This window comes from Pseudophryne corroboree, chromosome 8, assembly GCF_028390025.1.
Source record: "Pseudophryne corroboree isolate aPseCor3 chromosome 8, aPseCor3.hap2, whole genome shotgun sequence".
NCBI lineage: Eukaryota > Metazoa > Chordata > Amphibia > Anura > Myobatrachidae > Pseudophryne > Pseudophryne corroboree.
This window is the reverse complement of record NC_086451.1, coordinates 207,742,340-207,755,757: the sequence shown is the minus strand read 5'-3', so window position 1 is coordinate 207,755,757 and position 13,418 is coordinate 207,742,340. Positions and strand designations below refer to the sequence as shown.

The 13,418-nt window shown below is 39.2% G+C and overlaps 1 protein-coding gene across 2 annotated transcripts in view; it reads left to right on the top strand.

Annotated features, from left to right (window-relative positions):
* Positions 1 to 13,418, top strand: part of LOC134948821 (G-protein coupled receptor 83-like) — a 186,629-nt gene that overhangs the window by 124,616 nt on the left and 48,595 nt on the right. The window lies entirely within an intron of this gene.

Here is a 13,418-nt window from a genome sequence, read left to right as displayed (position 1 = left end):
CGAGGATTGAACATTCCAACAGGTATGCCACTCTACAAAATGATATCTCAACTCCTTTTTTAGAGAGGAGAAGGTGGCCTCCCAATGGAAGATGAATCCCACACATAGAGGGACAAGGGGAGGTTAACAAAAAAAGTCTTTGAAATGGAAAAAAAATTAAAAAAGAAAGAAAAAATCCTTAGATCCCAACCCACCCAATATTGGTAATAAAGAGGTTTTTTAAAATAAAGATCTTTAATCTGAGCACCCAAGTACTTTTGGAGGAAGAAAAATCTTTATTGGAGAAAGGGTTAAAATTTTCCCCTTCCACTAAAATTAATCAATTTAATACATTTATTGATATTCAAAAGTTTATTAGAAAATTGACACTTTAAAAAAAAAATCAAAAGAGGAGTTACTCCAGGATTTTTCTGTCATAACTCCTTTCAAACCGAAATTATTATTTTTCCCCTCCCATTTAAAAGGGTGTTTCCTAGAATCTTTTGGTGCACTAGTCATGGAAGATCTAGAAAAATTAGATACAAATAAAATCAAAAGTAATCTAAATTATAAAGAAAGAAAAGCTCTCAAAAATGTATCCATTAATGAGAAACTAATTATAAGGCCCGCAGACAAGGGGGGGGTCAGTGATTCTCATGGATAAGGACAAATATGAGGCAGAAATATTTAAACAACTAGGAGATAAAGTGACATATAAAAACATCCTAGGTAATTTAACAAAAAAGATGGATTTGCTGTTATGAAATTTAACAGAAAAATATTTAAAAAGGGGCACCATAACAGAGGTGGAAATGGAAGTTTTTGTAAATTGAATGTCCTATCATTCCAACCATACAGTATATGTGTTACCAAAGGTTCACAAAAAAACCCTTAATCTACCCAGCCGGTCGATAATCTCTGGTGTGGATTTTTTAACTGCAAACTTGTCATTATATATAGACTCCCACTTTCAACCATTGGTTCTGAGTAATAAATCCCATTTGAAGGATACAGGAGATGTGTTGGAATTTTTGGACAACATTAATTGGTGTGATGATTATTTTCTTGTTGTATCAGATGTTAGTTCTTTATATACAATTATAGAACATCATCAGGGGAAAGAGTCAGTTAGAGAAATCTTGGAGAAAACGGATATGAACACCATGCAGAATTTTTTGTTTATCTCTGGCTCATATGTGCGCCCAAAAAGAAAAAAACACATTGATCACAGGTGGTAAATAAAGAATGGATGTATTCCCCTGGTTTCATGTGCTCTCTAATGATTTCACTTGCAGTCTTCTAGAAATGATGTTTTGACATAAAAGAAAGAACAAAACACAGAGATCCTCGTGTAATACTGTTAGGTATATTTGCACGTATCAAATGAAATTAAACCACTTTACTAATGATAGTTAATGGCTTGTGTCTGGGTTTTAACCCCTAAATCCAACCACTCACAATAAGAGATGGAGCAAAAATGCTTATAAATTATCGTTTCATCAATAAAGGCACTGAAACCAAGAATAATTTTTCAGGGGGTGCCCCCTACAACAATAAACTCACAAATTAAAACTTGCATGTAGGCATATAGAATAATTCTATGTTATAGTTCCATCAGATCAAAGGATAAATCAGGGGATGCCCCCTTCAATAATAAACTCACAAAATATGACTTGTATATATGCATATAAAATTCTATCTCATTGTTCCAAAGAGAAAGAAATCAGGGGATGCCCCCTTCAGCAAAACACTCACAAACTGGATCTTGTATAAAATGCAGGGTAGATAGGTCTTTTACTCTTCTTTAAAGATCCACATTTACCTCTTAGAATGAATCCTCAAAATAAAGTGAAATAATACCGGTTTTGGATAGTATAAAACAATTTATTTTAAAATATCAATTTCTTTAAAACTCTAGGGAGCATACCCAGATTGGAGATTGTCCAGGGAATTGTTGATAAATGCACAAAACGGGGCCCCGTTTGAGCAATCCCAGAATCCTCTCCAGATGATGTCCCTTTTGTGGCACAGGTTCCTCCACCTACGCGTTTCAATCCTCTAGGGATCTTTGCCAAGGTGTATGGGGTGACCTGTGGCTCGTGCAATTTTTTTACCCAGTATAATAGGTGATGTAATACTGGTGTGTATAATTGATAATCCTACCCTACCCTCTGTATATCTAAAACAGTCATTCCTTTGACTAATTAAATTTATAACTAACACATAGCCCTGGTTAAAAGTCCATCAAATTCCCCTCCCAATATGGCCGCCGGCTCACTTCCATCCATTTCCAATATGGCGCCTGCCCCACTTCCGCTGGGGATGCATCGCGCGGACTCCTCTCTGCATGCTGCTCCAATTAAGATATTTAGATGACGTTTAGATGACATATATATATGTACCGGTCTATCTGGAAGTAACTTTCCTATTACCGGATCCCTTTGTAGAAAAACCACAAATTCCGGTAATATGTTTTACCAAACATTCACAAGGACCCTATATGTCCCCCCGGAAGACCAATAGTGTCCGGAGTGGACTCCATCACTCCGAACTTGTCTCAATTAATAGACTATCATCTTCAACCTCTAGTACTCACCAACAGGTCCCATTTGAAGGACACAAGAGATATTCTAAACTTATTAAGTTCTACCACATGGGAAGAAGGCTATTTCATGGTGAGCGCAGATGTTAGCTCACTTTATACTATCATGTCACACATCCATGGGATTGAGGCAATTAAAACCTATTTATCTAGATCTGGAATGGACCAAACCTTACAGGAATTCCTTATTGAAGGGATAATGTTCATTCTAGAACACAATTATTTCCTTTTTAAAGGAGATTTCTACATCCAAAGTACAGGTACGGCCATGGGTACCAGGTTCACCCCCAGTTATGCAAAAAAATTTATGGCACTCTGGGAAGAGACTTTTGTTTGGCAGAATGAGAGTCTGGGGGCGAACCTGGTATCATGGTCATGATATATAGACAACATATTGTTTATTTGGAGGGGAAATAGGGAAAGTCTGGAGACTTTCTGTTCCTATTTAAATAGTAATACTCAAAATATTAAACTTACTTTTGAAATGAGTGATTCCTGTTAAAAATTTTTGGATATTACCATATACATTAAGGAAGGTAAATTAGAAACAAAAACGTATCATAAACCTACTGATTCAGCTACATATATTCATATGGATAGCTGCCATCATAAAAACTGGCTTGACTCTATCCCGGGAGGGCAATTTAAACGCCTAATATGGAATTGTACAAATGACCCAATATTTGAAGAACAAGCGCAGATCATGAAACAGTAATTTCTAGCCTGTGGATATGATCAAGAGAAAGTAGAGGATAATCTTATGAGAGCACAAAAGATGGATAGAAAGGATTTACTACAGAATGTAGGGACTAAAAATAAAGATGATAAATACCAATGGGCATTCATCACTAATTTCAATTCACAGCATAAGGATATAGAGAAAGCCTTCAGAAAAAAACTGGTTTATCCTACAAAGGGATCCGGTAATAGGAAAGTTACTTCCAGATAGACCGGTACATATATACAGAAAAGCAAAGAATATAAAAAAACAGTTAGTAAGGAGTATGCACCCAAAAAAAACCGAGTTAGCTACAATAGGTCTAAGGTATTCTATAGGTGTAGCTCCTGCATTGGGTGTAGGAACATAAATGGATTAACCACTTCTAAAGTGGATAAAATTAATATCAATGGATCTGAACACAAAGTGGAAGAATTTATTTCTTGTAATACGGCCAATGTAATTTATGCAGTAGAAAATTTTTACATTGGCCATACAACGAGACCATTAAAAGTACAAATAGCTGAACATTGCAGAAACATCAAAAAAGGTCTCGATACTCATGCATTATCGAGTCACTTTAAAGATAAACATAAATGTTCTCTACATGAGCTGAAGAATTTTTATGGTCTGAAATTAGTGAAAACAACAGAGAGATCAAAAGATGTTTTAAGCACTTTGGCCAAAATGGAAATGACCTATATTTATAAATATAAAACTTTGTTACCTTTGGGTCTTAACAGCGATTTTGAGTTGCAATGGTTCTTGCAGAAAGGTGTGGTTTATTATATAAGACACTATTTTTATGTAAAAAAAAATAATATTTCTCTTTTATATTTTTAATACCATTTCCGTTTATACTATCTAGTATGAGACAGTTATTTCTTAAAAAAAGTAATCCATTATATGGGGCTTGTAATGTAATCTATTAGTAAACAAAGGTTACATAAATGCATTTTTCTCTTTTTAAGAACTTATCTAAGATATTATCCATATATCTGACTTGGAGGTTGCTATGGCGACATATAACAGGAAGCTCCTGCAAGAAGAAAATGGACATAGGAACATCTTTATCGATTGGAACCCTTGTTGAGGGACCAATTCAAAGGAGAGGGGAGATTACAGGACACACTTCCGGCGAAAGTAGGAAGAACGTCATCTAATTGGAGCAGCATGCAGAGAGGAGTCCGCGCAATGCATCCCCGGCGGAAGTGGGGCGGGCGCCATGTTGGAAATGGACGGAAGTAAGCCAGCGGCCATATTAGGAGGGGAAAGATCTAACACTGGAGCAGCATATAGAAAGAAGATCACGCAGTATATCCCCGGCGGAAGTGGGGCAGGCGCCATATTGGAAATGGACAGATGTGAGCCGGTGGCCATATTGGGAGGGTAATTTGATGGACTTTTAACCAGGACTATGTGTTAGTTATAAATTTAATTAGTCAAAGGAATGACTGTTTTAGATATACAGAGGGTAGGGTAGGATTATCAATTATACACACCTGTATTACATCACCTATTATACTGGGTATAAATTGCACGAGCCACAGGTCACCCCATACACCTTGACAAAGATCCCTAGAGGATTGAAACGCGTATGTGGGGCAACCTGTGCCACAAAAGGGACATCATCTGGAGAGGATAGGATTCTGGGATTGCTCAAACGGGGCCCCGTTTTGTGCATTTATCAACAATTCCCTGGACAATCTCCAATCTGGGTATGCTCCCCAGAGTTTTAAAGAAATTGTTATTTTAAAATAAAGTGTTTTATACTATCCAAAACTGGTATTATTTCACTTTACTTTGAGGATTCATTCTAAGAGGTGAATGTGGATCTTTAAAGAAGAGTAAAAGACCTACCTACCCTTCCTACCTACCCAAAAGACCTACCTACCCATTTTATACAAGATCCAGTTTGTGAGTGTTTTGCTGAAGGGGGCATCCCCTGATTTCTTTCTATTTGGAACAATGAGATAGAATATTTTATGTCTATATACAAGTCATATTTTGTGAGTTTATTATTGAAGGGGGCATCCCCTGATTTATCCTTTGATCTGATGGAACTATAAAATAGAATTATTCTATATGCCTACATGCAAGTTTTAATCTGTGAGTTTATTGTTGTAGGGGGCACCCCCTGCAAAAATATTCTTGGTTTCAGTGCCTTTATTGATGAAACGATAATTTATAAGCATTTTTGCTCCATCTCTTATTGTGAGTGGTTGGATTTAGAGGTTAAAACCCAGACACAAGCCATTAACTATCATTAGTAAAGTGGTTTAATTTCATTTGATACGTGCAATTATACCTAACAGTATTACACGAGGATCCCTGTGTTCTGTTCTTTCTTTTATGTCAAAACATTGTTTCTAGAAGACTGACAAGTAGAATCATTAGAGAGTACATGAAACCGGGGGAGTACATCCATTCTTTATTTACCACCTGTGATCAATTTGTTTTTTTCTTTTTGTGCGCACATATGAGCCAGAGATAAATTTGTTTTTCTGCATGCATTGTTGGGGACCCTAGGTGTGATCCCATATCTTTTGGCCCATTATATCTGCCCAATTGTGTGCACATAAAACAGTACCACCACAAATTTCTGTTTGGACATGAACACCAGTTTACAAGAGTTCTTAATTGAAGGTATCAATTTCATGTTCATGAACAATTTTTTCATCTTTAAAGATGAATTCTATCTCCAGAAGAGGGGCACCACCATGGGCACTAGTTTCACCCCAAGTTATGCCAACATCTTTATGGGTTGTTGGGAAACCAATTCCATATGGTCCAACAACCCATACGGGGCGAGCCTAGTGTCCTGGCGAAGATATATTGATGACATATTATTCATATGGCAAGGGAGGAGGGAGTTATAAGACCTTTTCTGCACATATTTAAATACAAATGACAAAAACATAGTCCTCACTTTTGACATTAGTAAAACCGAGGTGAATTTCTTAGATTTAACCATTTACGTAGAAAATAGGGTTTTAAAAACGAGGCATTATATCAAACCTAGTGATTCAGGACCCTATATCAATAGAAACAGCTGTCATCATGATAGATGGCTTGAATCAATCCCAGCAGGACAGTTCAGATGGTTAAAGAAGAACTGTTTGGATGTAAAGGTCTTTGAGACACAGGCAAAGGAAATGCAAAATCGGTTTCAGAAGTGTGGATATGACAAAATAAAAACTAATCTTGCTCTAGAAGAGGTCATACATCTTGATAGATAAACTTTAATTAAGAAATCATCTAGGAGACAGAGTGAGGAAAGTAACAAAAGATATCAACGGACATTTATAACGGATTTTTCCTCACAACATAAGAAAGTACAGAATATTTTTTAAAAACATTGGAAAATCTTGAGGAAAGATCCTGTGATAGGCAATGATCTCCCGTCTCATCCAGCATGCATTTATAGAAGAGCAACAAACATAAAATCCAAATTAGTTAGGAGTTTATGCCCCACATCCCCAAAAGGTGTGAAAAACAATACAAAGGGGTTCATCAGATGTGGGTCATTTATGGGGTGTAAGAACGTCAAAAATAGTTGTGGTATGAAAATTCTAGATGTTATTATTAATGGAAGGAAAAGTAAAATAAGAGATTTAATCACATGCCACACGTCCAACATCATTTATGGCATTGAATGTACATGTGAAAAATTAAACATTGGGCGAACAAGTAGACCCTTGAAAATTAGATTAAGCGGACATCTGAGAAACATAAAAAAGGAATCCAAACTCATGCATTATCATCTCATTTTAAAGATGTACATAATTGTGATGTGAGTCATATAAAAAAAAATTATGGACTCGAAAAAATCACAGGGGACGTGAGAGAGAATGATGTAGCGCAGAAACTGGCGAGAAGTGAAATGGCAATGATTTATGAATATAAAACTTTAGTTCCGTCAGGATTAAATAAGGACTTCAAACTAAAATGGTTCCTGTAATTTTATTATGTTGATTATGTATTCTAGGATGTGTATTTATCTTTATTTTTCTACTTTATGACTTTAACATCATGTCCACGACGCCCATGTTAAGAATAGAGATCCACCGAAAAATGGCCGCCCCGCTATTGAAGGACATTTACTACTAAGGCAAAGTAACTATTTCCCGATGGAACAACTTCCAGTTAAGGATGATCATTTCCGCCGGGTATCAGAAATGACCACTTCCGACCGCGACATCGGGGAATCCCGGGGAAGCTACACGAACCCACCCCTAGCATGATATCTTCTGGGTGCGTCAGCAGAGGCGGGATAACGAGCGTGTACATGGCGAGGATGATGACTTTCGGCTGCGAGTGATTGGTGAAGTGCCGTGATCTCATCTCTAGTGTGGGGAGAAGTTTGTGGCGGGAAACGGAGGACCAAAGTGACTGTGTGGAGTGACCATAGGGATTGAACTTTTTTAGAGGGAAATAGAGGATAGGAAAGTACATGTCTGGAAATAGGCTTGACCCGACCATCAATTGATGGGGGTATATAGGTAGGGATAGAATGTTTACCCTTATTATGCCTTGAAAAAGACACCTTTGTAGGTGTTGAAACGCGTTGGATCAAAGGGTACTTTGGACAGAGGGAAAGGAGGAGGAGAGGACCACCATTCGGTTCACAGCTGGTTCTCTTGTATACAATTCTGATAAGGAGAAAGGACGGTTGTAGTGAAGATTTGTGAGGAAAAGACATCTATATCAGGCGATACCCGCTTCCAGACACGTTTATTGTCTACCATAAAAAGTAGACAATATTTAATGGTACAAGGCATACATTCCCTCAGTATTGCACATTGATAATTTTATTGATAAACATATTGCACTAGATTTTTTTTATGTTTTATATTTTATGTATGAGCGCCCATGGACTTGTATGGAGATTTGTGAATCGTTTGTACTCTATCAAGTGTAAGGTGACACTTTCTTTTTTTCCATTAATAGTCCAAGGAGCAGCCTTGGCGCACTCTATTTTATCTTACCTCTCTTTTTCACAATCTTTGGCGTGAATGCCAGGCATCAGGTTTGGAGGAAACCAGGCACCACTCATCACCAGATCAATACCATCCCTACAGTGAACCATGGTGGCAGAAGTTTTTTCAGTGGCAGGAACTGGGATACTGGTCAGGATAGAGAGAAAGATGAATGCAGCAATGTACAGAGACATCCTGGATGAAAACCTGCTCCAGAGCCTGGGGCAATGGTTCAACTTTTCAGCAGGACAACAACCCTAAGCACACAGCCAAGATATCAAAGGAGTGGCTTCAGGACATCTCTGTGAATATCCTTTAGTGGCCCAGTCAGAGCCCAGACTTGAATCTGATTGTACATCTCTGGAGAGATCTGATAATGGCTGTGCACCAACGGTTCCCATCCAACCTGATAGATATTGAGAGGTGCTGGAAAGAGGAATGGCTAAAACTTCCCAAAGATAGGTGTGCCATGCTTGTGGCATCATATTCAAATTCAGACCTGTTCGCTCGCTAGAGTTTTTTTTAGCAGACCTGCGTTCACATAGTTGCTGCCCATAGGGGAGTGTATTGTGTGCGAACACATGTGTAGCAGAGCTGTACAAACAGATTTTGTGCAGTCTGAGTAGCTCAGGACTTAGTCTTAGTCAGCCGCTGCGAACACTTCAGCCTGTCCGGGACCAGAATTGACATCAGGAACCCTCCCTGCAAACGCATGGACATGCCTGCGTTTTTCCAAACACTCCCAGAAAACGGTCAGTTGATACCCACAAACGGCTTCTTCCTGTCAATCTCCTTGCGAATGCCCGTGCGAATGGATCCTTTGTACAAAACCATCGCTGAGCAGCGATCCGTTTTGTACCCGTGCGACGCGCCTGCGCATTGCGGTGCATACGCATGTGCAGTTTAGACCTGATCACCCGCTGTACGAAAACGCAGCCTAGCGATCAGGTCTGAATTAGGCCCATTGTGTGTAGAATTTTGAGCGAAAATAATTAATTTATTCCATTTTGGAATAAGGCTGTAACATAACAAAATGTGTAAATAGTGAAGCGCTGTGAATACTTTCTGGATGCACTGTATGGACTGTAAATCTGTGCTTCTTACTTATCAATCTAGTACAGGGCAATATGGTTTGAAATATATCACTGGTGGTATGGGGGAATGAAAACAATACATAACTAAACATGAGAGAAAACCATACAAATTCATAAGTAATTAGCTTTATTTTCAAGTCAAATGCTACAGTATATAGTATGTCATTTACAATATTTGTACAGTGGCACAGAGCGCCTGCACATACTGTATGCTTGTTCACACATACAGTATGCAATATCAAAGTTCTTAGAAGATGCATTAAATCATAATTTTAAAAAGTCAGATCATTCATTTAAACTTTGGTTCCACAGTATTCCTGCAAAGTCCTGCGCCTCTACCTTCATATGTGTATTATTCTATAACTCACCAAAATACTATAAGGGTAGCTCTGTTCCAAAAAGAAATTTCAATTGTACAGTAGCTCTGTTCAAAAAGGAGTAGAAAAGTATCTGCCTCCCCAGATGTTATTGAGGATTTCAGTATAGAGAACAAAACAGGGAGCAGCCAATATCATCACAATATTTTCTATACTATCTAAGATGAGAAATATACAGAAAATCCTCAACTAGTGCATTCTTACAACACACTAATGCAAAATGTACTTGTCATTATTGCCACTAGCTATATTGGCCTACAAGTACCAAGACACAAAAAATGTGGTATCAGGTTGAGTATTTATTAAAAGGCTACACGGAAGAAAGAGAAAAACTTTTCTGTAACATCTGAAAAGGAATTAGGACTCTTTTTATAAATTTGTGAAAACTCCTTTTTTATTTGTCATCTGTGATATAAGGAGTTTTCACACCTTCTTCTGATTCAAGAAGTGGGTTTCCACAAAGGAATCTTTGATCTCTCTTTTAGGGGCCTATTTATCAAATCAAACTGTCACTTAAATCAATAAATTCTACATAAACCACAGCTACCAGCAGCCCTTGCTGATGGGAGCTCACTGCAGCAAGGGCTGCTGGGAGGAGTAGTTTATGTAGAGTTTCTTGATTACAGCATGATGCAGTGCCGGATCCCGGCGGCAATTAAAGTGGCTGCGGCTGCTGCATGCTGTGATCATTACTGGGCATCCCTGTTGGTAAGGAACTACATGGGGGTGGGAGGATAGCTTCTACCTCTAAAAGTGAATATACCTACTGGCCGCAGGTGGCACTGCTGTACGGTGCCCCTCGTTAGCTGATGCCCCTGGAGAGTGCCATCCTGGCCAATAGGTAGATACACCCCTGCAAAACTTACCGTTTAGTGTTTACAATTTATTGTGATCCACTCAAATACAGTATTGCAAGAAGAAGCTTTACCAGTGTCCGCAGTAACAGCATATGACCACTGAAGCATGAATCTACTCTGTTCTAGTGTATGCTTCATGTTCTGCACTGAAAATCGCAACCAATTATCTTTCCAAAAATGTGGAAGTGATGACATTTATCACATTCATTACCAGTGATCAAACACTAATTTTATGAATTTAAAATAGATTCCCATGAGATTAAGTATGATGAAAAAAGCATCGAGAAAATCCTTTATAACAGGGGTGGGGAACCTTTCTTCTAACAAGGTCCATTTGGATATTTATAAAATCCTTAGGGGGCCATACAAAAATTATCAACTTAAAAATTAGCCTGCCTCCAGTAGTTATGCCCCCCGTAGATCTGCCCCAGTAGATATACCCCCAGTCAGTTGTTATGCCACATTAGATATGCCCCCAGTCAGTTGTTATACCCTATTAGATATGTCCCAGTCAGTTGTTTGCCCTATTAGATATGCCCCCAGTCAGTTGTTATGCCCTATTAGATATGCCCCCTGTCAGTTGTTATGCCCTATTAGATATGCCCCCTGTCAGTTGTTATGCCCCCAGTCAGTTGTTATGCACCATTAAATATGCCCCATTAGATATGTCCCCTAGTAGCGCCGGTTACACACACACATTAAAAGGAAAAAAAAAACACAATACCAGCCCCGCTCCTGCTTCCGGACTGCTGCCCTCCGCCTGGCCACCCCCTCCTCAGAATTATGGGACATGAGCAGCTGCTCATGTACACTGCCTGAGCCAGAAGCCGGAGCTCAGGAGTCAGCTCCTGCCTCCGGCTGCTGCTGAGGAGAAGGAGCTGGGCGCCCGCTGGTAACAAAATATCAGTGGGTGCCCGGCATCTCCCTCGGTTAGGTGAGCCTTGCCGGGCTGGATCAAGTGGCTTTGCGGGCCTGAGGTCCCCACCTCTGCTTTATAACATGTGAAGCTGCTGTGGGACAATATAAAGTTCTCTTTAGTGATGCAGTGCTCGTTTATTTATTCTGTTGTCAGCTTCCACCAAAGTGCAGGCAAGATGGTGTACAGTACTTTGCAAAGGAGTAAAATTGTACAACAGATGAAGGAGCCAAAATACTGTAACAAAGGGGGTCATTCCGAGTTGTTCGCTCGTTGATGAGTTTCGCAACGGAGCGATTAAGGCAAAAATGCGCATGCGCATGGTACGCAGTGCGCATGCGCTAAGTATTTTAGCACAAAACTTAGTAGATTTACTCACGTCCGACCGAAGAATTTCCATCGTTGAAGTGATCGGAGTGTGATTGACAGGAAGTGGGTGTTTCTGGGCGGAAACTGACCGTTTTCTGGGAGTGTGTGAAAACCGCAGGCGTGCCAGGATAAAACGCGGGAGTGTCCGGAGAAATGGGGGAGTGGCTGGCCGAACGCAGGGCATGTTTGTGACGTCAAACCAGGAACGAAACGGGCTGAGCTGATCGCAGTGTAGGAGTAAGTCTCGAGCTACTCAGAAACTGCTAAGAATTTTCTATTTGCAATTCTGCTAATCTTTCGTTCGCAATTCTGCTAAGCTACGATACACTCCCAGAGGGTGGCGGCCTAGCGTGTGCAATGCTGCTAAAATCTGCTAGCGATCGAACAACTCGGAATGACCCCCAATGTGTGCATAATTGCCCTGGTAATTGTTATTTGCTATCGCCGCCTATTCTGACAATAAGAAATGTTATATATAGAGCAATTTATCAAAAAAGTCTTCCCGGCACACAGGTTCCAAAGAAAGGCTGTGCCTGCAAAGACTAAACAATTAATCCCTGACTAAGCAACTGCATGTTTGTGACCAAATGGCTGGGAATGTGTGAGCTGCCATTTGATTCATCTTTGAAAAATATTGCAGTGTGTAGCTCATAGGCGACAGCGGGATAATTATGCTGCTAAGCCCCTAAAAGTTAAGCTTTTCAGAACTCGGTAAATTTGGGGTTTTTTTTCAGAACTTTACTGCATTTCTTGGCTTAAAAGAAAATGTAGAAGCAGTATTTGATTCATAAATTAGTGAAATCAGTTACATTAACTTTGGTTACATACTGTATGTTTATCTTCCCCTAAAATTATGTCACAATCAATGCTAAGATCAAGCCCACTCATCAGTGATTGACCTAGGTGAACCTGTCTTGAGAGGTTTATATTTACCATTCTTTCAAGCACATTTCAGAGCACTCACCTCTTTGTTTACTGCAACCGCCTCTGACCCCTGATCATATCATGGCATCTCTGTAACTGTGAAGTCTAATTATGGTTTATAGTAGCTAAAGCAAAACACAGTACAGTATACTAATCAGTGCAGTATTTGAGAATTGCATTGTCAATGGGTACCAGCGGGGCACTTAGCTGTGTATGGTTAGTTACAATCTAAGAAGAGAAGTAATATCTCTTTTTTGCAGTTTGAAGTAAACGTGTGTTTATTTTTACTCAGAAGCAATTACTTAGAAATGTTCTTGTGTTCATTGTAAGTAGCTGACTGTATTACTGGGCCTGATTCATTAAACACTAACATGAAAATATATATACACTAATGTGCATCACACACTTAAAACCCATCAGTGAACTTTTGTTACAGGTTAACTGAATATGCTTTTCTTATTATAATACTGTGTTTTGTGAAGATGAGAAAAAGGTCAACGGCCCAGGGCGCGACAATTCTAGGGGCTTTCAGACAGGGGTCAGCTGGGCTGGTGTCTCTGGAGCTTCTTGGGAGGCAGGTAGAAAATGAGGCCAAGCCACTCT